The sequence below is a fragment of the Hyperolius riggenbachi genome, chromosome 1, assembly GCF_040937935.1.
Source record: "Hyperolius riggenbachi isolate aHypRig1 chromosome 1, aHypRig1.pri, whole genome shotgun sequence".
Lineage (NCBI taxonomy): Eukaryota > Metazoa > Chordata > Amphibia > Anura > Hyperoliidae > Hyperolius > Hyperolius riggenbachi.
Genome location: NC_090646.1, coordinates 564,296,658 through 564,321,680, shown reverse-complemented (window position 1 = coordinate 564,321,680; position 25,023 = coordinate 564,296,658). Strand labels below are relative to the sequence as shown.

Sequence of the window (25,023 nt, the reverse complement as noted above, 5' to 3'; positions counted from 1 at the left end):
GTTGCCACCCCAAACTGAGCTATTAGGATGCAGCTGCTGAGCTTGAGTCAGGCCACGGCAACACAGCTGTAAGTGACCTCAGAGTTGTGGGCTCTTACTACCACAGTGGTTTTGCTGATGAGGGTGGGGTTTCAGACTCTTCTTTGCATTAGACTGAGCAGTTGAGTTAAATTACTATTTACAGTATTTGCTGATTCTGCGTTAATGTTAAAAGAGGGACACACCACCTTGGCAAAGGCAAATGTTATCATTTTACACCAAGTAATAGACGTGGAAGTAGTCAGTTGTTTTATTATATTAATCTAAGACCATATTTGTTAACATCATTAACTAAGTCACCATGCATAAAGTTGATATGGGAATCTAGTCCTTCTCATAAGGCTCAAAGTGGTACCTGCTGATGGGCTCAGTTAAAAATGTACATGTAGGACATTATGCAATTCATTAACAAATACAAGAAAAGAGATAAACAGAGACCATTGAAGGTCACAGACAAGGGAGGAAGCATAGGACGTTAGGAAGATATGTACACAGATTTTGAATTGGAAATGCTGCAATCACAGATTTTTGGAAAATGAAATGTAAGAAGTTTGGCAGGCAAAGATACAAAAAAATGCAAATATTAGTTATCTTACACTTTTAAAAATGAAGAAGAAAGGAGGGAAGATATGAACTGTTAAGGTAACATCTAAAAATAATGGAACATGTGGTAATGAAACGTTACAGTTTACAAATAGAAAGTTGATGATGGCAAACATAAAAGGCGAAGATGACAGCATGAAGAACAAGGTGACTTTTCATGTAAACAAAGCAATAGTAAATGACAGCAGGGTTCATTATATTGGGAGACCTCAATGAACACGTAGTAAAAAAAAGCAGAATATTGGGAAGATGTAATTAGAAAAAGGGCTCAGAGCTGCTTAGTACTGACAGAGAGATAACAGAGAGATGTTATTATGATTTAATAGTTATCCACAATATACTCAAAAACATATACCAGAAGAAGTAAAATCATTAAAATTATATACAGTAGAATCTCTTTACAGTAAACTCTCATAACTCTCATATAGTAAACCTCTGGCTATAGTCAACTCAGTTCCTAGGTCTCACAATGTGCCTGTATGAATTCACAACGCATGACCAATCCTGATAGAGTAAATTTCTGCTATAGTTAAAGGCAACCAGAGACGAACGATCTCTAAAAAATGAAAAAAGATGTTATACATACCAGGGCTTCCTCCAGCCCCATAAGCCTGGATCGCTCCCACGCCGCCGTCCTCCACTGCATCTATCGCCGATACTGGGTCCCGTCACTTCTGCCGGACGCTACCAGTCCTCCGCATGCCCAGTGGCTCCCTCTGGCTTTGTACGCATGCACCTGCGCAATACAGAGGGACCGCACTGCACTTGTGTCGACTGGCCTGACTGGCCCAAATGTCCCGTCTGTGCGCGCGCCCACGCAAGGCGGCGACCCCCTGCACCAAGGAACGTTCCATCCTCGGCGCCCTAGACGCCGAACTGACGGATGGTCGCATAGAGGCAGCTGCAGCGGCGGTGCTGTTCGCCGCAGCTGCCTCGTGTATTACATAAACACATTTTACAAAGTCCTAAAGAACATGAGGTACAAGTTGTGCCATTTGAAATTCATAAGAATTAAGAATGTGGAACTACAGATACTAAAGGGAACTAAATGGAAAGATGCAGGGACTCCTTCAGGGAACTGCTTGGAGGAAGCAGTGAAGTTTAAAGATTCATGGTGAGTCACTCAGGTGAAAAATACTGGTGTCCAAGATGAGGTTTCAGTCCATCGCTACCAGGACCTCAAGGCGCAGGAGCAGCCTTCTTCCCCTCAGCTGTCAACTCTCTGAACTGTCACTCCATCCCAACCCTGCCTCCACCCCACCCCCAATGATCATTACTCCCTACAAGCCGGTTTCTGATAGAATTTGATCACGCCAACGCACCCTGTACAATCTGTGGCAATCTCTATTTTGAGGTAGTCCATGTAAACATCTTGTTTTTGTTGTTTTTCTATTGTACTATATTTGTATTTTTTGTTTTGCTGTATTTTTCTTCTTCTTTTTTTATTGACATTTGTCACAACACCATTCAAATAAGGACACCTATATTAATCAGATCCCCTCTCGGTTCAGGGGTACTTTAAGAGCTGAGATAGAACATCATATTTAAGATGAACGTCTTTCACCTCAACAGAAGGACATAAGTCCACAACTACCATAAGGACGCCATAGAAAAACAATCCCATTGATTATGGGAGTAAATCATGCTAGTTTCTAAGATTTAGAGAAGGAATTCCAAATGGTGACATGGTGGTCTCTTTGAGATCTGCTAAATATAGAAGAAGGAAACAAACAGTTTCTACTGCTGTTGCTGATAATACTTTAGGATAGCCAGTTAAAGTTTGCAGCAGTGTATTGCAGCAAATGGAGTCTGCCGAAGAGATATGTTTTCACCACGTCTGAAAGAAGCAATCATTAGACCTCTACTCAAGAAACCATCCTTAGACCCAGATGCAACTGCATCACACCTTCCACAATCTTAGATCAAAAGCATCTAATATATTGGTCTCCCCCAGAGTCCATCTCAAAACCTATGGAGCAAGAGCATTCTGTCATGCTGCCCCTACACTTTGGGTGTGGCAGGGAGTTCCAATCAGGTCGGTTCCTTCCCTGGCTGGAAGCATGTAAGTCAAAGCTGTAAATACCAGTCTACACAGGTGGCTTTTCAACACCTATTTCCTCTGGAACACAGTCCAGCCTGCAACCATGTATTGACCTGAGAAATGTTATCGTATTCTATTTGTTCCTGAGGGATGAAATAAGAATGCTTTCAAGGAAATGGTTACAGGGAACAGGGTACTAAAGACAGTTAGCATTTCTGACCTAATTTTTGCACATGATTTAGTTCTGCACTACTAAGAATTTGGTACAGGTAATTAAACAGAAAAAGAATCACCATAAGTACTAGTAAGACTTATATCATGGTTGTAGCAAGACATTCGTATTTGTGTAAGAAAGGATATGAAATGAATCAAGAAACAAGGCAATCTTCAGCTTCTTTATTGCACACATTCTTCACACAATTTCATAGCCGTATTCTTCTTCAAATAAGATCATACACATGCCACATATAATACAATTGGATGCTATAAGCTTGAAGCAAAAAATATGAAATGGCTGACATTAAGCAAAATGGCTACACAAGTTCATTTTGAGCCAACACTGGCTCCTTATCAGGCCTCAATATACCGGTGGGATATGATCTACCAGCAGACCAAAGAAGAATAGAGTCCAAAAGAATTTTGCTAAAGCCAGCACCCATCCCAAGTTACATTGGATTTGCATGGCATCACATACCTCCCTACTGTGTCCTTGTATGAAAAGTCAAAAGGCTGAAGTAAATCACAGGCTTCAAGCTGCGGGGAGTGACGCGCGTGCACACAAGATGAGACGGACGCCAACACCGAGCTGCAGGAACGTGAGTATGACAGTGGGCAAGAGAAGGATCTGGGAAGGCTGAGGCTCCCTAATAATTAGTTCAATTTTTAACCTTTATACTTTTTCCCACTTCAGGATTGCTTTTACAGCCGTCCATCCACTTAAACTTATGATTTAAATTTTTAGGCTCCAATTGCAGAAGAAAGACTGCACATTTGCAAATTATTATGTATATACCACTGGTATCTTACACAGCATGTAACAGACTATATAGTCTTGCCACTAACTGTCCCTCAGAGGGACTCACAATCTAATCCCTACTACAGTCATAAGTCTTCCGTTGTCTAAGGCCAATTTAGGGGAAGCCAACTAACTTATCTGTATGTTTCTGGAATGTGGGAAGAAATCCAAGCAGACACAGGGAGAAAATACAAACTCCTTGCAGATAGTGCCAAGCACTGCAAGGCAAGAGTGCTATGAACTATTGCAAAATATATATATATATATATATATATATATATATATATATATATATATATATATATATTTATATATATATATATATATATATATATATATATATATAGGAACTGGAGCAGACCCAACTGAAGGGGATTGGCCATTTAATGAGCATGGGATAAGAGTAAGCAGATGACGAAAGAAATTACTTGAAACAAGGAAAGGCAGAAGGAGACCTAAAGGCTCTGGAAAAATGGAGATTACAATGGAAGAGAGAACTTTGGCACAAGACCACAAAGAATAGTGAACTCTGTATGGTGTTGTTGATTCCCAAAAAGTTTCTCTTGGATGATCTCACTCTCCATATGTTTCAGCCTATGTTTATAAAAAAATAAAAAATAAAAAATAAAAAAAAACCTGCATGAGCTCAACCAGCAAATAAAGTACAAAAATGGATGACAAAGGTAAGTTAATTAGAATCAACTGATTTTAAGTGATTTGTCTTAAGAGTGTTGATTTATTTTTCTTTTTAGATATTAAGTGGAGAAATAGGTAAGAAGAGATAACTCATGAGAAGTTTTGTAAGTATTTTCACCTAGCTGAGATAAATACATCTTTAAACAAAGTAGCACCAAAACATACGACCAATAAAAAGAAACCATGAAACAAATGTTATTAGAGAATAAATGTAGTACAAACCGTTGTGACTATCAAAAAGTGCTTAAATTCAACACCATACAGTGATGCAGTGTTTGCCCAAACTGTCCCCAGGCTACACTAGCAGTGCATGTTTTTAGGGGATATTCACATATTCACAGGTGGGGTAATAAATTTTTTATCATTCAGTCTTGAGATTCCTATTCCAATGCCCCAACATTGTGCCAGAGAGTCAACTCCTCACCAGGGACGTAACTAGAGGGGAACAGCCCCTGCAACGACAGTGGGGCCCAGAGCTGAAAGGGTCCCCAACTACTAACCTTCCCTTCCTCCGATACAGGGGACTATAAGTCAGATCCGGTGTTTGTGTGGCTACACTCGTTATGGGTGCGAAGATCACGATGGCCACACTTATTTTATGACCTTTGTGAGATGGGCCCCAACGCCATGAAGGGAACCAAGGGGAGGCAAAGGGAGGCAATGGTGTAACAATTATAACAATGTATTCAAGCGCACATCAAAGCATCTCCAGATATTCCCCCCATTCTTTATTATTTAATTCATCTGGTATAATGTCCCATCTGAATTTAGTTGGTGTAATGCCTTTGACTATATATTTATTTAGAGTTGCAATATCACACCATGTAGTTTGCTCTTTAATTAAGAGGTGTTCCAGAGCGCGGAAGTTAGTTTCCAAATTGGTATAATTTTCATTTGTACCACTGTCATTGACCCTGAATATTTCATCCAGATCTATTTTTCTGTTTGGTCTATATTCAAACACATCCATTATACTACCCTCATTGTCTAAGGCCAATAACCAAATTTAAAAAAGCTCTACAGTTCAAACTCAAAATACTAAATGCAACGCAGCCCCCTATATTTCTATAGCTGAGTGCGCTGTCTGCACGGATGGCATTCTGCAAAGCATTATGTAAAATATAGCGCACATCAAAGCAGAAAGGAGGGCCATTAAAGATTTGCTGGGGGCCCCATGAATTGTAGTTATGCCACTGCTCCTCACCTCCTTAGTGACAGAGGACCTCCCTGTATTTTCCCATGTGCCTGCCTAAACTCCTCCATCTCCAGACTCATTAACACATCACTGCTTTTCAATAAAGCTTGATTGTCTCACATCACAGAATATAGTAGAACATAGGGGACAATGGGAAATCAATGTAACAATACATTTGGGGTGATTATACTAATATAATTTACAGAATCTGGCTGAAGTTGTTTTTTCTCCCGGACTCTGACAAATGTCCTGCCTGGTCACTTTCTGCGCATCTGATGGCATTTATTACAACTGTTTCATATTCATGGGTAGCAATAATTAGTTGTTCTTGTTCTTATATATAGAGCTACACATACATACTTGTAATGCATATTACATATTGTCAGCTATACGCTATCATCAGTGACTACATAATGCTGAGGCTGAGAGAAACGAGTCCTGATTTGAAACCATCACAGACAATAAAGAGCTAATGATAATTTACATTACACTGTTCTGTAAGTTAAAATAGCAAATGGGAATCTCTCACCAGTACTGAAAGCTAAACAGCATGAAGTTATTTCTATTTATATATATATATATACAACACAACTGTACATTACCCCTAACAGTAGATTGTCAACAAGGATTAAAGGGATCTGTATTTCATCAATAAAAATGTTTCTTGGCTATTTACACCTGGAAGTTATGATTCATCATGTATTATTGGCACTTTTATATGATATATAGGGCTTGATTCACTAAACCGTGATAACTCATATCACGGTAACGCTAGAGTTTTTGTGTGCGTCTTCAAGCGGAATCACAGATTTAATTCGCGATTGCGCTCGAAAATGCGAAAATGCTAGCGCGGCCGTAATGTGAGTTATCACGGTTTAGTGACTCAAGCCCATAGTGTGCTAAGCACCTAGCAACATTTACTATCATTTGTTCAACCTCTAGTGGAGTGAAATAGCCAAAATCAAAAAAATGTTCTTTAAATGTGGTTAAATGACAAATAATGTATCTACCCATCGGTATTTACATAGATATAAAATAACATATGTATCCCCAGAAACAGCAGTGACTTTCCTGCTGAGGTTTCCTGTTGGTCAGTACAATGATGGTGTAATGGACAGCAGGAAACCCCGGGGCGAGTTGCAACATTTGTGCTGGGGATCACTGTACAGCCACAATGCTGCTGCATAAGGAACCCTGGAAAATATAGGTATTATTTGTATTAAAAAAAATTATTTGAGGTCCCGCCTTGTCCATTGTCACCCACGCTGGCTGGTATAGGCAAAATTCAGAGCCTGGACCGCATGGGGCTCTGCACCCTGAGCTATACTAGCCTGCATTGTCCATGATATGGGAAAGCTCTGCAATGAGCGGCAAAAAATCCCCCTCTTCCCCGCCATACCCCTTGTTCAATGGGCAAGGAGGGAGTGGGGATGCTCAGGAGTTTATGGTGGAATCTGGCGGTCCTCTATAACAAGGGGACCCTAGATGCCCCCCCCACACCCCAAGTGAAATAGGTATAGGGTTGTATTCAGGAAGAAGGAGGCACTCCACAGGCTTGAACTTGCGTTCGGTTTATTGCATGTCGTTACACTACATGTTTCGGGCCCCGCCCTTCATCAGGTGTAACCTCCTACCACCTCCACCTTCTATTTATAACGCTGACCCCTCCTATTCTGGGTGGGTCAGATTCACCACATATAAGTGTCTATTACTTACATACATATTCACATCAAATATTCCCCTGTTCATTCACAGGTTCTATATAAACTCTATACATCCTCCATGCATATAGGATCTACTATATGGAGTACAACTTCAAAACAATAAAAATAAAAAATATAAAAATAAAAATAAAAATAAAGAATGGATAAATAAACTAAAAAAGTCACTTGCACAGGGCACTACCCCTTGGGGTCTACCCTGGATAATCTGATGAGAGGCTGAGCTCTTGACATATTAGTTCAATTGTTTCCATAAATCTATGCTATTTTACATACAGTTGCTTGTCAATTTCATTGGAGTACGTCAGCACAGTTCATTTCCTGCAAAAGAATTATAGAAACCATTTTAAGTTCACTTGTTCATTCAGGCCTCTCGGGGACACAGAGTCTAATACTCTGATCCATCTAATTTCCCTCTGGAGCAGTAGTCGTTCTCTGTCCCCCCCTCTAGGCAAAGGTTCTATTTGATCTAACACCAGCCATCTCAGTTGAATTACATTGTGGCCATGTTCTACAAAGTGTCTGGATACTGAGGTCTCGTGCCGTTTTTCACCTTTAGCATATCCTTTTATATTATTTTTGTGTTCCTGTATACGTGATTTTACCCCCCTAGTGGTTTTACCCACATAGTACAGTCCACAGGGGCATTTGAGAGCATAGACAACGTATTCACTTTCACAAGTGTAGTACCCAGTGCACTTGACCATTTCACCTGTACGGGGGTGTGGGAACCAGTCACCTTTAATTACAGCTCCACAGCAGTTGCATGAGAGACAAGGAAAAGTTCCTATCCTCTTTATTCCTAGAAATCTCGATTTCTTTTTTCTGGACAGGTCTTTATTGCTCACTGCCTCACCGATAGTTTTCCCTCTTTTGTAAGCAAATACAGGATAGTCCTTAAACAGGTGGCCACACTCTCTATCGTTCTGTAATATAGACCAGTATTTCCTCACTGCTTTGCGAACAGTGCTTGATAAATCATTGTATTGTAGCACATGGGGGATTCTTTGCTGTCTCATCCTTCCTGGTCTACTTTGGAACACCAACTGGTTTCTGTCCATGGTTCCTATCTGTTCTTTGAGGCTTTTTAATATCTCTGTCTGGAAACCATATTACGCAAAAATTATTTTAAATTTGAAAATTCTTTTTATATCCAGAAACAGGGAACGAGTATGGGAAGTCCGGTGGCCCCATCTTTCGCAAACATTTTTGTCAATAGCCTGGAAAAGGATTTATTTTTGAATAATAGGAAATATAGCAGGCACATTATTGCATACTATAGGTTTGTGGATGACATTCTTTTCATCTGGGACGGTTCACAAGAACTTTTGTCAGAGTTCATGATGGAAGTCAATTTATCACATAGTACCATTAAGTTTACTGCAGAGACATCAGAGGTATCCATCAGCTACCTGGACGTAGTGATTAGCAAAAAAGAGGGTAGATTAGTCACCAGCCTATACAGCAAGGTCACAGATAGGAACAGCCTACTACGTATAGACAGTTACCATGAGCCCAACTGCAAGAAAGCTATACCACGAAGCCAATTCCTTAGAGCAAGACGTATCTCCTCATCTGAGGAAGATTATATGAAAGCCGCAGATCAGCTTATTGAGAAATTTAAGGCAAAAGGGTACAAGACAGAGATATTAAAAAGCCTCAAAGAACAGATAGGAACCATGGACAGAAACCAGTTGGTGTTCCAAAGTAGACCAGGAAGGATGAGACAGCAAACAATCCCCCAGCAAAGAATCCCCCATACAATGATTTATCAAGCACTGTTCGCAAAGCAGTGAGGAAATACTGGTCTATATTACAGAACGATAGAGAGTGTGGCCACCTGTTTAAGGACTATCCTGTATTTGCTTACAAAAGAGGGAAAACTATCGGTGAGGCAGTGAGCAATAAAGACCTGTCCAGAAAAAAGAAATCGAGATTTCTAGGAATAAAGAGGATAGGAACTTTTCCTTGTCTCTCATGCAACTGTTGTGGAGCTGTAATTAAAGGTGACTGGTTCCCACACCCCCGTACAGGTGAAATGGTCAAGTGCACTGGGTACTACACTTGTGAAAGTGAATACGTTGTCTATGCTCTCAAATGCCCCTGTGGACTGTACTATGTGGGTAAAACCACTAGGGGGGTAAAATCACGTATACAGGAACACAAAAATAATATAAAAGGATATGCTAAAGGTAAAAAACGGCACGAGACCTCAGTATCCAGACACTTTGTAGAACATGGCCACAATGTAATTCAACTGAGATGGCTGGTGTTAGATCAAATAGAACCTTTGCCTAGAGGGGGGGACAAAGAACGACTACTGCTCCAGAGGGAAATTAGATGGATCAGAGTATTAGACTCTGTGTCCCCGAGAGGCCTGAATGAACAAGTGAACTTAAAATGGTTTCTATAATTCTTTTGCAGGAAATGAACTGTGCTGACGTACTCCAATGAAATTGACAAGCAACTGTATGTAAAATAGCATAGATTTATGGAAACAATTGAACTAATATGTCAAGAGCTCAGCCTCTCATCAGATTATCCAGGGTAGACCCCAAGGGGTAGTGCCCTGTGCAAGTGACTTTTTTAGTTTATTTATCCATTCTTTATTTTTATTTTTATATTTTTTATTTTTATTGTTTTGAAGTTGTACTCCATATAGTAGATCCTATATGCATGGAGGATGTATAGAGTTTATATAGAACCTGTGAATGAACAGGGGAATATTTGATGTGAATATGTATGTAAGTAATAGACACTTATATGTGGTGAATCTGACCCACCCAGAATAGGAGGGGTCAGCGTTATAAATAGAAGGTGGAGGTGGTAGGAGGTTACACCTGATGAAGGGCGGGGCCCGAAACATGTAGTGTAACGACATGCAATAAACCGAACGCAAGTTCAAGCCTGTGGAGTGCCTCCTTCTTCCTGAATACAAGTATCACTTTGTGGAGCAGGGGTGGTGTACCTGCATGGAGGAGTGCACCGGCACTAGCTCTCCCTGCCTAGGATTGAGCCGATGAGCTGGGTTCAGTCGTTTACTATACTAAATAGGTATAGGGTTACTGATGTATTCCTTACCCATTTCCATAAATGGTTAACAATGAAATCGCAACACAATGATGAGTTAAGTCCTTTAATATTCTTAATTAACCATAAATACTTACCATACATGGCCCCACACTAATATCCTCTTGAATTGTCCCATGTTCTGTTAAGAACCAATGGGAAGCTCTGGCAGCACATTTACTGTAAAGATACTTTGTTGAGGCTCTTGCTATACTTTAGTATAGCTAGTGCTGGTGTTGGGGAGCGACATGTGTCGCATTGTTCAATATATCATATTCAATCAATTGAGAGGATATTGGCATGGGACAATTCGAGAGGATATTGGCATGTGTGTGGCGTGTTATGAGGAGATGAAGAAGAGATGAGCAAAAGAGAGAGAGTAAAACCCTCTTACCCTGTCAGTGTGGTATAGAAAAAGTGCGCTGACACCGGACAAGTTACTTAGAACGGAGGGGGACACAGCCACAAGGTAGGTGCGGTAAGAGACCACACACCTCCCCATACACAAAGCTTCCCAGCTAGGTCTTATTTTCGGGGTAGGTCTTATATTTGAAGCTTGCTTGAAATATAACCTAGGCCTTACTTTCAGGGTAAGTCTTATAATAGGGGAAACACGCAGGGGCGTAGCAATAGGGTTTGCAGAGGTTGCGACCGCATCGGGGTCCCTGGGCCAGAGGGGCCCAAAGGGCCCTCCCTCCACTACAGTATTAGCTCTCTATTGGTCCTGTGCTCATAATAATCACTTCTATAGATACTTTGAATAGTGGTAATCATTAACAAACTGCTCCCCATTCCCTTCTTGCACCTCTGACACTGTAGATGCTATTGGCAGGTTTTAGTGCACCGTATCAAATGTTATGTATAGAGTGCTTGGGGGGCCCCATTGTAAAACTTGCATCGGGGCCCACAGCTCCTTAGCTATGCCACTGGAAACACAGTAAGTTTGTCCAGATCGCTTAGGGCCCTGTTTCACATTGTATTATTTTCTGCTTTTTCTGCTATTTGTCTGCTCTCCACTAGGCTGCTATGTCGATGCTGTGTCTGATCCTGTGCTACTGCTGCTGCTACTACTATTCTCTGCTCTCTACTAGATTGTTATGCTGATGCTTTGTCCGATCCTCCTGTGTCTACAGTATTATATTTTGCTACCGATATTAAAGGCTCAATATATATGGATGGTTTTGAATCCTCAAAAAATCCAAATTCTGCAATTGTCAATTTCCGATTCCTCGGATTTCTGATTAATTTCTGAGTTCTGATTTCTGAGTAGCCTTTTTTTTGGTTATTTTTTGCATTCTCTCAGTGGCCAAATACTTCTGAGTAGTGTCTGCATTCTCTGATTGGTCCAATGTTTCCAAGTTCTGTGACTGGTCTAAAATTAAAGAGTTGCTGTAATATGATATTACCGCCAAAATCAGATTTCCAGAGGATTACCTTTTTTGGACATTTTTTGCATTCTCTGATTGGCCAAATACTTCTGAGTTGTTTCTGCATGCTGCAGAGTTCTATGATTGGTCTGAAATAACTAAGTTGTGGTAATGTGGTATTTCCATTGAAGTTCAATTTCTGAGTTCTGTTTTCCAATTTCCGATTGGAATCCGATCAGAAATATGAAAATTTCTGTTCTGCAGAATCCAAATGAGCACCCCTATCGATATATCAGCACGTATAGCTTCTACATGCCCCCAAGTCCCACTGGTTCCTGAGATAGGGTATATAAACGCTATCTTGATAACTAGTCACTAATGTAAGTCAGCATAGCCTCAGCAAATTTCAGTCAACAGCTACAATATGTAATGAGAACAAGTACATAGGCTTTTGGATTTTAGCCTGGCTATACTGAAATCTGTAGTCTCCGTTCCATGACTGGAATTGTAATTTCAATTTTACACATATCTGTTATATGTTTTCCAATTTTGCCTGGCGCACCCCTTTAAGTTGTTGTGCAGTATCTTGTTTGTGGGTTGTGATTAAACTCCCTTTTGTAGGCTGTGTGTGGTGCGTGAGTGAAGGAATAAGAAAGGGAAGTGACTGACACCTTGCAGCCACTCTGAAGTCCCGCACGTTGGGTGCGTATGCCGCACAGTGAAATATTACCTTACTTGACTTTTGAAAAATGTGTGTTGAAGCCTAACATAATCATTACTCAGGCATCATACTGAAACACCTGAAGAAAATGTTTGTGTGAAAAGAAGTAATGTCAGCTGACAGTTCTTGCTGAATAGCTACAAATTCAGCGTGGAGGATCGGAAGCCTGCCCAATTCGCATGCTGGCGTTTTACTTGTGAAACGGTGTCTTCTAAATGCAAAAATCTTACCTTTCTGTGAAGCCAATTAAACAGAGCAGCACAGGGCTGTCGATCAGTCCTGCGAACAACAAAAGCATCTGTTATCAAAGCAAATAATGTTGATGCTGAAAGAGAATCCGTTTCTCATAAAATAAAAAAAAATTATGAAAGAAAAAATCATGCCTACTATTTCACAGCAAAAGTCAAGACTTGATGCAGAGTTACCTGACATATTTATACATGAAAAACATTCATTACCATATTAAACATTACTTACCAATCCGTTGCATCTTTTTTTGGTAGTGCTAAGAGAAATTAAAGGCATTAGCTTGGTGCAGAGAAGAACGACACGCTTTTCTGCCAGCAAAAATGATTGGTTAGTCTCCGCTTATTGTGGATAAAAGGTGCATGCTGTTTGCTTACACGTGATTGACTGATACATAAATCATTGTGATAGAAAGCGGTTCTAAGGAGACGCAGCAAGTCATTAGTCTAGGCTCCAGAACACTATTCAGTAAAGGTAGTGATTATTGACTATTGCATTATATGTATGCATGTATATGTCTACATCATGTTTATAGTGTTAATGTACCTTTGGTAAATCACTTAAAATGAGCCTTTTGATCAATATTGTAATACATTTGCATTATTCATTTTAGCCCCTTAATAGAAACGTCAGCTCCTGTATGCACAGTATACACTGTATAAGCTGTTAAAGAGGAACTGTAACCAAGGATTGAAATTCATCCCAATCAGCAGCTTTTACCCCCTTTCCTATGAGAAATTTACATTTTCTCAAATAGATCATCAGGGGGGTCTGTATGGCTGATATTGTGGTGAAACCCCTCACACAGTGTGATGTCAGGAAGGACCTAGGTCCTGACAGTTTCCTGACTGTGTACCTTGTTGCATTTTGGGATATAACAGCTGTTTCCAACTGCCAAACAACCAGTATCTCCCACTGTGCATATGCATATCTATAAAAAACAACAACATTGTAACCTATAACATTGTTGGGGGGGGGGGGTGTTTATAGATAATGGCATTTGGTGCTGTCCAGTTTTTTTCTTGTCTGCCAGTAGTAAAGATGATAACGTGCATGCTCATTGTGGATCAAGCAATATGATCAAATTCCATGGCGAAAATCATTTCTTGATATATGTTCTATTTTTAAACAACTTACTTTGCAATGTATTGATTTTTTCCTCTTCAAACTGGGCTGTGTTCATACTGATATTAACTACTTAGGGACTGGATGTCTCTGGCTTCTTGATGAACAAACGACACCCATGCTAACCTAGGTATAAAAAACACATATATAAGCAAATAAATACTACTTCTACTTGCATAACAGATGTATTGTGCTATCCACGTACTGATTCCTGTGAATTTTATAAAGGAAAAGCAGAAAATCCTATTCTAGGCAGTTGCCATCTTGCCAAGCTAATGCTGACATCATATCCTCCCAGACTCTTGTTTTCCTCCCTCCCTTCTCTTGCTCATTGTGTATTCATTAGCTGTACTCCTCCCAGAGTCTTCAGAGACTCCCACTGAGGTGTATACTAGGAACAACACTGTCTTATCCTCCAATCGCTGAGTCACCTCAGCCTTTCTTGTGAACACAAGTGAACAGAGGTGTTTCAGATAAGAAAGCTAGGCATATATTATAGATAAAAAGAACTCCCAGCATTCAACTCTTTGGCACTGTTTGGCACTAGGGCCAGTGCTTATAAAGTATGTGATAACTCCAAACCAAAACAGCAGAAAAAGTTTTGCAAAACAGCAGAAAAAGTGTTGCAAGTTTTGAATGCAGGATTAGCATCTTTATCACTTAATACACTCAGACCAGTTGCTGTTGAAATTTGATTTTTATGGTGACAATACCGCTTTAAAGGAGTCATCAGGCAAAAGATAGTAAAAAGAGTGGTACTTACCGGGGGCTTCCTCCAGCTCCAGGCTCCCAGGATGTCCCTCGCCGCAGCTCTCCTGCGCAGTCCGCTCCGGCCCACGTCGCAGTGATTGACAGCGCCGCTCACGCAGGCGCAGTACAGAGCGACCTCCAGGTCGCTCTGACGTCATCACCGGGGACCAGGACGGACCTGCGGCGAATGGCTGTGGGCAGAGCTGCGGCGAGGGACATCCTGGGAGCCTGGAGCTGGAGGAAGCCCCTGGCAAGTACCACTCTTTTTACTATCTTTTGCCTGATGACTCCTTTAAGGACCAGAGCCATCCTTTTCCTTTTGAAAACAGTAAACGGGAAGCATGGTGGCGTAGAGGTTAGTGCTCTTGCATTACAAGTGCTGGGTCCCCGGTTCGCATCCCAGCCAGGTCAACATCTGCAAGGAGTTTGTATGTTCTCCCCTAGTCTGTGTGGGTTTCCTCCGGGCACTCTGGTTTCCTCCCACATCCCAAAAACATACAGAGAAGTTAATTGGCTTCACCCTAAAAAATTGGCCCTAGACTATGATACATGCACTACACGATATAGACATATGACTATGGTAGGGGCTAGATTGTGAGCCCCTCTGAGGGACAGTTAGAGGGAACCTAAATTGAGAAGGATATGGATTTTTCCTTTTAAAATAATACAAGTTGCCTGACTCTCCTGCTGATCCTGTGTCTCTAATACTTTTAGCCATAGCCCCTCAACAAGCATGCAGATCAGATGCTCTGACTGAAGTCAGACTGGATTAGCTGAGTGCTTATTTCAGGTCTGTGATTCAGCCACTACTGCAACTAAAGACATCAGCAGGAGAGTCAGGAAACATTCATATCCCTCTCAGTTTAGGTTCCCTTTAGTGACAAGACAATATAAATAATCTGTACAGTGCTGCATAATATGTCAGCGCTTTATAAATACATAAATAAATAAATAAATAACAGTGATTACTGTGATTGGCTCACAGTAATCATGAGGTCTTGAGCCAATAAAATTGGCTCCTGACTGGAATATGGAGGTCTGCTGTCAGTGTGACAAAATCTATGCCCTGGCAGGCTTAAGGTGGCCACACACGATACAATAAAATGATCCGATTCTACAGCAATTCGATAAATATGATCGGATCTACCGAAAACATAGAAAGTTTTTCTTTTTCATTCGACTGAAAAATCTGATCGGATTTCCCATTTTTTTCAGATTTGTATCGATCCAGAATGCTGGAAATTTTTCATACATTTTTCTAAAGATTGTATGGTGTGTTTTAGGTTGTCAGTTTATTAATATACACACCCTAGCAATTTTCTCAAAGTTTCCAATCATTTTTATCATAATTGGGGAAAAATTTAACATACGGGTGTGGTATATTGGTCATATTTTTGAAATGTTACAATCAGTCAGAAAAATTGATTGCAATTCCTCAATTGACCAGATATCTAAAAAATGGTATGGTGTGTGGCCACCTTAAGGCGGACATAAACAGGGTGTTTAAACTAGCTGCAGTGTTTTGTGATGACTCTTTATGTTGTTATGTTGTGTTGTGATGTTCTTTTTTTCAGAACTGCTTCAGCCATTGTAATCAGACTCTCCACGATTATTGTCTTCACTCTCATGAAGTTCTGTTACCATTTGTAAATAATTAACATGGAATATTGACTGATAAGGCTCGTGTGTGTAATGTACTGTCCACATGGCAGTGACAAGTTTGTAGTCAGATTTTAAAACAGAGATAAAACCATTAATACAAATGCATTGCAAGATTGTAATTATGTGGTTCAGACAGCCCAGCCACATGGCACATGGGTGCATCCAGTGCATGAAATTCAAAAGATGGACTCCAGAAGCTGAAAAAGAAAAAAAAGACAGAGAAACCAGAAGTGCCAATATGGGTCTTGATTCACAAAAGAGTGCTAATTGATAGCACGGCCATTTTTTCAATGTAATGAACACTAAATGACAATGCGTTTTACAGGCCTAACCCGCTTCTTCAGTTAAAAAAATATAGTGGCTGTATCTCGAACAGCACAGATTTGGATCATCTTGTGAGGACTCACTGGTTGTTACTGAGCTAATTATAGACTATGGCTCAGTACGAGGGAATTCATCACTAGCCACAATTCCAGGCATATCTTTACATCTCCCATGCAGTTTCAGAGCCCCTGAAGGAATTAATGCATGTGAAATGTATTTATTTTTATTTAAAGTATGTAGGTGTCTTTTTATTCTTTGTAAACAGTACACAGGAAGTGTGGTGTGCATGTTTTTACTTTTGCTTTAAGAATGACCAATGGCATTTCGCTGATGCATTGGTCCTTCGTTACAGGCACTTTGATCAGAAAATGGTAACACATTATCCTATTCACTGATCAGTGTACTAACCGCTGGCAATGAGGATGCACACGGAAGCATGCAAACGCAGCAGCGGTCGATCGAGACGAGGTACGTATATCTACACTCCTGGAGCTAAGATGAAGTCTCAAGGAGCATAGATTTACTGTAGCCGCACCGATTACTGGTTAAATAGAATATAAAATATTTATATATAGCTGATGTAGGCCCCTATGTCGGGTACAAGGGTTGCTAATTGGCAGGACTTCCGTTTCAAGCAGGATCTCTCTTTTCAGATAAATTATGATGAAAGATAAAGTTTTACTCCCAGGAGTGCTATATATATATATATATATATATATGGTGTTATAAATGAAAATGTTCTGGGTTAGATGTTTGATAATGCTTTAAACAAAATATGGAAAATGTGTGTGAGTTATAATCAAGCATGTCAACATACCTCCACTGGAGATACATCTGCTTTTGCTTTCATGAGAGACAAAAGGTCAAAATTCCTTACTTCTAAGTGTGCTGGCCAATACATTAGAAGTGTAACATGATAGCTTTCAAGGGTATTAATGAAATTTGTATTTCATAGACATCATCATCCGAGCTGCATCACCTAGGATTTGCATGACTGAGTTCTTAAGTCAGGGGATTTTACACACAGATGCACATTTGAATGTAACTTTTCAGATGACCTTCAGACCTCACAGCCTCCACAGCAGTCACCTGGGAAATGTGTTGGCTAAATATGGCACCTCCTGTTTTACTTTAAATTGAAGCCTCCTAAGTAGAAAACCAGTACAGTTACTCACATTGCCTAGGTATTCAACAGTACACACATCATTTTTAAGAAGTGTAGCAAGAAAGACATGCAATTCATGTATTATCTGATATATTAATTTATGAATGTTATTACATAAGACAAAACAAATAATATTTATATTGTGCTTTTTTCCTGGCAGACTCAAAGCGCTTGAGCTGCAGCCACTAAAGCACATTCAGCAGGCAGTAGCAGTGTTCGGGAGTCTAGCCCATGGACTCCTAGCTGAAAAGGTTCTTGTTTACTGAACAGGAAGAGCTGAGATTTGAACCCAGGTCTCATAATGTTATTTTTAAAGCAGTGCATGGACAGTCTATATGTCCTTGTCATATCTTTGTGGGGTTCAATCAGGTGCTCCAGTTTCCTCCCAAAAAACTCTAAAACATGCGGTGTAGTTAAAAGGTACCCTGCACTGGATCCAAATACTTTCCACTACGCTGTACTGAAAGACAAGTGTTTACCAAAAGAACTGTTGCCATTTCTTACGCTGTAAAAGTTTTCCTTTTGCTAATCCAGCAAGCTGAAAACTGTGTTGAATGTGAACCATAGCATGGTCAGGTCTGCACAGCTTCTCTGCTATCTCCCTCCAAACACTCTCTCTTTTGATGATGAAGCTGCCTTCTCAGGCGTGTTCAGAGACAAGTCAGCTGCTTTGTGTGTTCAGTACTGTCTCTGAGAGCAAACACCCCATATCATAGAACATGTGAGCTGGTATAGATCATACTTGCTTGCATGGGTTGCAAGGGGTTAGGGAGGCTTAGGAGAGGGACACCACATCATTCAAATATAATGTATATATATATATATATATATATATATATATGTAATGTAAATAATAGATATATTTGCCAGGGATTATCTAGAGCAATGTTGAAGCTGTACAGCTATACCCAGCAAAAACATGCAACTTGCCCCAGAATTTCATTAAATCCACTGCTGTTTCTGGAAATATATGTAAACTTTGATATCAATGGGTAGATACGGTACATTATATGTCATTTAACTGCATTAAAAAAATCATTTTTAGTACTTTCACATATTCAAAATCAAATTTCTCAAAAAATACAAGGCATTTTTAAACAACAACAACAAAAATACCCTTTGTTTCCACTATTCTTCTTAATTAACGTAGAAAATTTGGTGATTCTAGTATGTATAGGGGCTTTGCTATTAACCCCTCAATTCAGCAGTATTCTTCATTGCTGTTTCACCCAGAAGTCTGCAGGTGAATTCTTGGAAATGTGAAAGGAAAATTTTAGTGCAAAACATGCATCAGGACCGCAACAATATTTGGTAAGGAAAAATAAGCCAATTCGCTGTGAATGTAAGTTTGGAGAATTTGCCTACTCATCCATATGAAATATTACATTCTTACACCTTCATGAGGACCTGCAAGATTCAATGTAAAATAAATTCTGGTTTTTCCGCTAGTCCGTCCCTTGGAACACCTCCTTCACTCCCCGCTGATGGTTCCAGATATTACTGTAATTAAACGTAAAAACACATAGCAGAGGAGAGCTGCAACTTGTGTGGGCTTGTGGAGATTGAGCTCAGAGCGATAGTACACTATAGTGTACTATCGTTTCAAACTCAATCTCCCTAAGCCCACACAGCCCTTTTTACCTCTGCTCAGGGGCAAATCCAGGATTTTCAAGGGGGGGGGGGGGGAATTCCTGAAAGGCCTCCCTCAGCCACGCATAATACTGTATAATAATATGGTTGGACATTATGCTGGGTACACATACTGCAATATCCTGTCCAACTGACAGGATCTGACAATTATTTCCTAAATGTCCGATCTACTCCTGATCAACAACTGGATCGATCAGGAGCAATTTGAATACAGATAATAATGAGGACAGCCGGCATGGGTAGTGAAGGGGAAAGTGAAGCATTCACACAGCAGGGCAAAGGGCTGTGCTGATACCTGAATCTAAGTTCCCCAGAGCTGCTCCATGCTCTGTACACACACTGCTGCTCCATGCTCTGTACACACTCTGCTGCTCCTTGCTCTGTACACACGCTGTTGCTCTGTACACACACTGCTGCTCTATGCTCTGTACACAAGCTGCTGCTACATCCAAAGTCAACTGTAGCAGGGAAAGAAAGGGGGCAGAGCTGTGAGCACCAGGATACTTGCAGATATTCTGGTGTTTCAACTTGTGCTTGTCCCCAGACACTGCACCAGCCCTGGTCTGAGGGGGGATTCTGGGCAGCTGTAATCCCCCCTGCGTTTGCCTATTTGCGCTCTACTCTGAACCGGCCCTAAGGCATATAAAACAAGCCAGAGGTGAAATAAAGTGATGGATTGATTAGTTCAGGTTGCTTTTAAATAAAACTGGAAAGTCATCTTGTTTAGCTTTGCCACCCTGTGACATAAAAAAAAATTGGATATTTTTTCAAAAAAATCTGAAGTGAAAATATACTAACTTATGATATAATGAATTGTATGTGCAGTACAGCTAAGAAATAGTGAAAAAGTTCTGGACAGAGTTTGCTTATCTCCTGGAGCTTTGACAAGATTACTAATTATAATATTTCTGGTATATTTCTTTAAATCACGCTGAAATTCTAAGTGACTAAACGATCCAAATATTCCTGAAAACCTGCCACTAAAATGCAAGTGATTTGTCAATGAAAGTATTACCAGTGCTGTAATTATCAGCTGTATACAATTAATTCCTTCGAATGATGCAGAAAACAGTTTCGCTCAATTGACTTTACATGTTCTGATTAACTAATGATTCCTATCACAGTTATCTATCTGCTATCATGTTTTAATATATTTATTTCCCAGCTCCACAGGTTTTTGTCCTCTACCCTATATGGGTTTTCATACTGTCTCTGCAGCATCTGTTCCTGTTTGCATTGGTGAGTATAGTTATCCAGATGGCTTCCTAATTTGGTACATTTACCACCTTTAGATTCTCAACTAGCAAAAGATAGTTTAAAAGCTATCTCAGTTTTACACACATACATATGCTTACCACATAGTCACATATGGCAATACTGAGATTTGTGACTGCACATAACATAATCTAACTCCTTTGCTAACAGGCAAAACCTCAGATCAGCTTCTAACATTTGAGGGAATAAATGAGAATATACGAAGTGCTAAGCATGTTTGTCTTTGAGTGCCTATTTAAAGAAAATGTAACTGAGCTCTGTCAGATTACTCACCAGACAATTACAGAGTACAATATTATACGGTATATAAATTGTGCAGCTGTTCAGAGCGACTTATAATTTCAGCTGTAAAATGATATGAATTCTGATCGGTTAATCTAGGCAATGACTTCAGATTTTCTCTAGCTTCCTTGTCACATGACTGATAATTAATATCAATTTCATTAGTATAAAGCTTTCTTTCAGTTTACTTTGCCTAGAAGGACCTATGTACATGCAAGATTTCCATTTCATACCAGTAGTTCTAGTGTGCATCCAAGTGTCCCCCAATATCGTTGGTGTTCCCATCAGAAATCCATCACATTGAATCCCAGTTGCTTTACTGCTGTTTTGTTCTTATGTAATGGAATTGGCACCGCCTACCCCTCCCCCCCCCCCCTTTCCTTATCTCCATAGAACAAAACAGAACTGGTTGCCCACAAGTAATCATTCTGGGCACAGTAACGTAGGGCCTGTACTGGCTTAGAAGGGATATTGGGGACCATTGTCCCCAGTGTTCCTTTAAAACCAGTACAGACACTATAATACTGTAGTGGGATCTAGAACAAATAAAATATACATGCAGAGAAAGGGAGGGAATAATAAAGACACATGTTGTGTATCAGAAAAACCATGGGGGAAGACCAATATGGTGGCCTCCTATTGTTGTGCAAACACAAACGCTGAGTTGAAAAAGTAGAATTTTGCATTTGAAACTTTATCTGGTATTACTTTATAAATTATTGTGTTTACCCTAACCATTGTTTTTCTTTACAGAATCATCATCCCCACTGCAAGTGCTAAGCTGTGCCTCCCTTAGCAGTGTATAATATAGTAATGGTACAGTACTTAGTCCCATACTCTGCTTTCCAAGGATATCCACAATGTGAGATACAGTACGCAGTAATGATTGACTGTAATTTAAGGTACATAGGGCTTGATTCATCAAGCTGCGCTGCTAAAACAGCAAAGCTTAAGGAAAATGGGAACCGCTACATAAAAAAATAAACCAGCTACTTACCAATTTAGTCAAATATTGCTCCCGGGGACAGCACTGCACCAAAGGCACCGGCAGAGGAGAGGTAAGGCTCATAGAGTCTTCCTTCTCTTTAGGTAAGTATCTGGTTCCTTTTTCTATTAAGCGGTTCCCATTGGCTTTAATTTCAGCAGAGCAAGTTAAAAATCCTCTGCGCATGCTACCAGCTGTAGTGCTGCATAGAGTGCGCTGCTAACTTACATGCTCTCCTTTGTATGTGCGGCTCTCGATTAATCCCACCCAAACCCTTGTCGAGTCCTGTAGCTTTTTAGGACGTGATCACTACACTTTGATTGGCCCAATAGGCTGCCAGCCTATTGGGCCAATCAGAGTGCAGGGATCACTCCCATATAGAGCCCATATAGAGGTGCCCATTAACAATATAGCACTGCAAGAGCTACTTCACCTGCCGAAAAAGGCCCCAATTAAACACTTTTATCCAGAGGCTCAGTTTCAGTTGTCACCTTTTCAACCTTTATTGTTATGCTACTGCTTTTATTAATTGTGGTTCTACCTTCTAACTGCAGTATGCAGTGTATCCAGTTCAGTAAGATGTTAAAAGCTGCAACTGAATTGCAGAACTCAGCCTTCTCCACTGTCCTAGTAGTGATAGTCATGTCTAGGAGAACTCATGGAGAAGAATGACATTTGTTTGATCAGCTGATACTTTTGCAAAGCTCTGATTTGCTGTGAGGACATTCTGCTTTAGCACATGATCATGACTAGCAAATCAGAGACTTCCATATCTATCACCTGACCAAACTGGTCACATGTTTCTCCTTGAGTCCTTCTATAAATGATCATCACTATGCTCTAGTTTTTGCATAAGGGGTCAATACTGCCTATGGGACAGCACGTAGTTGTATAATATTTTGCAGATTACATCTAATTTATCAACATACAGGTCTACCTATAATGTATCAAACATCATATTTATTTCACTAGGCTGTTACTGATAAATCATTTTATACTTTATTCCTAAAAAATGTACGCCTACAGAAAATGTTTTTTTTTGTTGTTGTTCATATTAAGTGCTTGGTTTCAAAAACAGTAGCTAATTTATACACTGGGACATTTTACATATGCTGCTAAGATCTCTACATCACAACTGAGCTCTCTTCACATTTTAGTAAATCGTGCTATGCGTCAACCCTGTACTTAAAGTTATAAAAACAAAACAGAATTTTCAGTTTAGCTGGGGGAAAGCTGATATGGTGACATCCTAAACCTGGATTCAGTCGCAGAAGCCTAGTAGTAATATCACTGAGAACAACACTGGGTGATTAAAGACTTGATTTACACTAACATTTGAAAACTTCAGGAATAGATGCAGTATTGTCATCGCTGCATGTTGTTTCTCAATATTTAGCGCGTAGTTGATGGCATCTGTTTTGCATGATAATTTCCCATAGGAAAATTATAATGGGATGCCCGTGAGATGGCAAAAAGATGCTGCTAGTAGAGTCCACTGAACATGTCATTGACTGAATGGCGATGTCCAATGTTACAGTGAATGGTATTGTTGAACCCCCATGTCTGCAACTTCACAGGTGCTCACCATTTCTCAAGTGATAAAGCCACACCTTTCTGCTGATTGACAGCCTGCCAGTGGTTATGGAGGTGTGTTTGGCTTTCAGGGACATCAAAAAGATGATTTGCATATTCAGCAGTGATGCATTGGGAGACATCTCAGAGCACACTCCAACCTCAATAATTGTAAATACCTTCTGTTTGAGGAAGGCAAACGTCTGTTTCCCAGTTCCCACTAGGGGGAAACATCCTAGTGGGAAAGGACACTGTCCATTCCCATAGGTGTGTACAGGTTCCATTTGCATCTGCAGCATCTGGAAAAATCATGCAGGTTCTCCTCCATTACAATTTTGCCGGTGTAAATGGATCCTATGTCAATATAGGATCTGTTTACACATACCCTTCCGTCCCGCTGGATCAGAACAAGTGTGAATGGGCCCCAATCAAACCATCAAACAATGAATTCATGTGAAAAGCAATAATAAATGAATAATCTGTCACTGTTCTTTCTTCCTATTGTGCAACCTATGCGGTTTTGCCCCTGCACACTCATGTTTGTGCGCTGCCCTACATTTTTCCTTGTTAAAGCAACATTTATAGGAAAAGTTTGATTAAAATTCAACCGGGCCTCCAGCACATATGTTGCCCAAAGAGTCCGATTTTCAATTTTCTTGTTATTCCCCATGCCTTCTCCATCCTCACTTCATTATCCTTTGACAGGTGCATATCCTGGAAGAGGAAGGGAAAATACACTGTTTTTGACCAGCTCCTGTCATTTTAGGCTTTCATCAGTAATCACTAAATGTCAAATATGGTTAATTCTTGGTAACATTCTAACGGTATCTGATTTTATTATTTACCAAATCCATCCACCTTAATTATTTAGTCAATACAATGTAGATTAGTTTCAATTTCAATTTATTTCAAGAAGGGCATTTTCCTGCCTAATGTATTATAGTATATTTGATGTATTTTTGTAATTAAAAAAGAATTCTGAAAACGCATATTTACATGAAAATGACCCACCTTCCACACTTCCAATGTCATTTCAGAGAGTTAACTTTTACTCTTCTTGTAAATGAATCTTTGCTATATATTGGATTTCCTTGGTTCCCTGGAACCCCACTTACATTAAAAATTGCTACTTTTGCAAACCCTAGCCCTAGCTGGACCTTGATAATGTCACTGCTCATATATGGCCAGGGGCATAGGAATAGGGGTTGCAGAGGTAGCGACCGCATCGGGACCCTTGGGCCAGAGGGGCCCCATGGGGCCCTTCCTAAACCAAAGTATAAGCTGTTTATTGGTCCTGTGCTGGTAATAATCACTTCTATAGATGCTTTGAATGGTAGTAATCATTAACACACTGTTCCCCATCCCCTTCTTGTACCTCTAATACTGTAGATGACCTTTGGCAGGTTTTAGCGCGCCGTATCAAGTGTTACGTGAAGAGTGCTTGGGGGGCCCCAATGTAAAACTCGCACCGGGGCCCCGAGCTCCATAGCTACGCCACTGTATATGGCCATAGGCTGACA

General features: G+C 40.2%; 1 long non-coding RNA gene across 1 annotated transcript in view; it reads right to left on the bottom strand.

Annotated features, from left to right (window-relative positions):
* LOC137557572 (uncharacterized) overlaps window positions 1-25,023 on the bottom strand; it is a 106,002-nt gene that overhangs the window by 70,388 nt on the left and 10,591 nt on the right. The window contains exons 2-3 of the long non-coding RNA XR_011029593.1: window positions 13,851-13,964; window positions 12,698-12,746 (exon numbers count right to left, since the gene is read on the bottom strand). This is a non-coding gene — a long non-coding RNA (uncharacterized lncRNA). The remainder of the gene's footprint in view (window positions 1-12,697; window positions 12,747-13,850; window positions 13,965-25,023) is intronic.